We start from the raw sequence: 2848 nt of genomic DNA, 5'->3' as shown, positions 1-2848 counted from the left end.
CACGTCCACCTCTTGCCCCGCCGTGCTCAGTTCGGACACCGGAGAGGAACGAGCCGGCCCCCCTCTCAAACCACTTTTCCCTACTACCGGTCTCCTCCTCCTAATTTTACCGATCGCTCCTTGGCAACATCATCAGTGGGGGACGGGGAGAACCACAACTCCCCTCCTCTCAGCCCCAAGTCTTGTCCTCAGCTCACCCCAAACCTTCGATATGGGGCAGGTAGCATTTCCCTGACACCAGTCTTGCTGATAGCAGTCCTGCTTCTCCGAAAAATGCACTCCTCTTCCTCAAGATGTAGCCCTAAGCCTACAATCAATAACTATCCAAGAATAATGAATGACAATGGTCCGCTGTTGAAGCAGTTAACCCTTAGTGAGCACCTGTTCCGTTTGTTAAATAACAATACCGCCTTCGCTTGTATGAAACCCCCCACTGTTCATGTGGGTCTTTGCTGCCCCCTTGCTTACAACTGTCTTGTCTCCACCCTCCTTTGACAGGTCGCTGTCCAGTGCTGAAACAGCTGCTGGTCCAGATTAGATCCCTTTCTGCCAGTGATTAGCATCAATTCCAGGTTCTCTTTCCCTTCCTGCCATCTCCTCTGCTTCTCTCACCTTCCAGCTGCCTGCCCCCCATTCATTCCCTGAGACTACCTGCTGTCTCCCCTCCTATCCGTGTGTCAATGCATCCCTCTGTCTTCTACCTTTCTCTGCCCTCCCCCTGCCTCTTTTCTCTTTGTCTCCCCCTCACTCTTTGTAGATCCCTCCCACCTCAGAATCTTCCACAGTGTGATCTCTCTCTGTCACTTTCTCCCACACACATACACACACACTCTCTCTCTAAATCTGCCTCTCTACCACATGCTGCTGTCTCGGTTAATCCGGATAAATGACTCTTTCTCTATTGGATGGGAGGAGATTTTCTGCCATATTATAAGCTGATTTTCATCCTGCATCCTTCCCCAGTCAGAGGAATGGCTTGTGTGTATAGGAATGTGGGTGAGCGATTGAGTGAACCCTGGATTATGGCTGTGTCTGTGAACACCAGGATGCTAGCCGTCTCCAACCTTGGTCTATCCTTCTCTCTGATTCCTTGTGTATTCTCTGCCTGGTCTGGTCTCTTCCCCCACCTTTTCTCTATCCACTTTCTTTTGCAATATATATAACCAGCCTTTTGTTCTCTAGTCCCTATTTTTATATCTGTCCCCACCCTCTTACTCCCCGTGTTTCCATGTCCTCAATCTTTGCTCCGATCTTCCTCCCCCTCACCCAGTAATATATAAATTGTCCTAATACAATAACTGTTCTCATCCACCTTTCTGAAAGCACATTATTGATTGCTATATTATAATGGGACCTTTTCATTTATTGTTTTGAATTCATTAACATATAGTCAATAATATAGATTCAGCCACATACCTTAACTGTTTATTGTCACCATAGGCATGTGACTAATGCAAAATACCTTCGGATTAGTGGTGGGTACGTGTGCGAAGCAGGATACAGATATATGCTGTCATGCATGGAAATGTGTACCGTGTGTTTTTTTTTTTCCATATACCTGTATATTGAGATTGAATGACCTTATGGCAAAGGTATATAGCCTAGTTCTGGATATTGTGTGTGTTTATTGTTTATATATAAACTATCTGTTGTCCGCGGCTTGACCCACAATGATATCACTTCTGCCAATATATTTTTATTTGAGGTGTTCTAGTTGTATTGCTTTGTATAGGGGCCCTTTCGCAGGAGAGGCCCAAGTGACCAGCAGCGCTATACAGACTGGTGGCAGCAGTGCCTTCACCCACCACTCACACCAATGTCACTGTGTGCCCTGTGCACAGACTGCTATGTAGCCTCTCCTATTCACCCACCACTCACACCAATGTCACTGTGTGCCCTGTGCACAGACTGCTATGTAGCCTATCCTATTCACCCACCACTCACACCAATGTCACTGTGTGCCCTGTGCACAGACTGCTATGTAGCCTGTCCTATTCACCCACCACTTACACCAATGTCACTGTGTGCTCTGTGCACAGACTGCTATGTAACCTCTCCTATTCACCCACCACTCACACCAATGTCACTGTGTGCCCTGTGCACAGGCTGCTATGTAACCTGTCCTATTCACCCACCACTCACACCAATGTCACTGTGTGCCCTGTGCACAGACTGCTATGTAACCTATCCTATTCACCCACCACTCACACCAATGTCAATGTGTGCCCTGTGCACAGACTGCTATGTAGCCTATCCTATTCACCCATCACTCACACCAATGTCACTGTGTGCCCTGTGCACAGACTGCTATGTAGCCTTTCCTATTCATGTGACTGCAGGCCCAACGCACCTCTCCCCACCACCACTTACCGGCTGCGCACATGGTGCCATACCTATCTCTTGCATTGGTGATGTCAATAAATTTTATTTTTGTTATTACTTAGCTTTAACTTAGCAGATCGAGATGAAACAAAGTGCAGGTTATTTCCTAGGAGTTTCCACTACAAAATGATGCAGTTTTCATGAAAATCGGTTCAGTTTTCGCACCAGCTTGGAACAAACAGACAGACATAACGTTCTTATTACTATGTTAATATAGTAATGCCGATGTTCATGTAATTTGTTACTGTGCATGCATGAAAAATTCAGATATCCCCAACAGTGCATGAGCTGCCCTGTGTAGGCACAAAGGAGCTATTGGGATTGGCTTAGATGTTATCAGAAATTGATCAGCAAAGTCATGGGCATTCCTGGGCAGTGACTGGGAGGTGACCTGAAGTGAACACAAAAAAAATTCTGTCTCATGGGTGCCGCAGACATGTCAGTAATAGCGGCTGTGTTCTCAGGC

This window comes from Taudactylus pleione, unplaced genomic scaffold, assembly GCF_031769625.1.
Source record: "Taudactylus pleione unplaced genomic scaffold, aTauple2 ptg000199l, whole genome shotgun sequence".
NCBI lineage: Eukaryota > Metazoa > Chordata > Amphibia > Anura > Myobatrachidae > Taudactylus > Taudactylus pleione.
Note: the sequence above shows the minus strand (reverse complement) of the source record.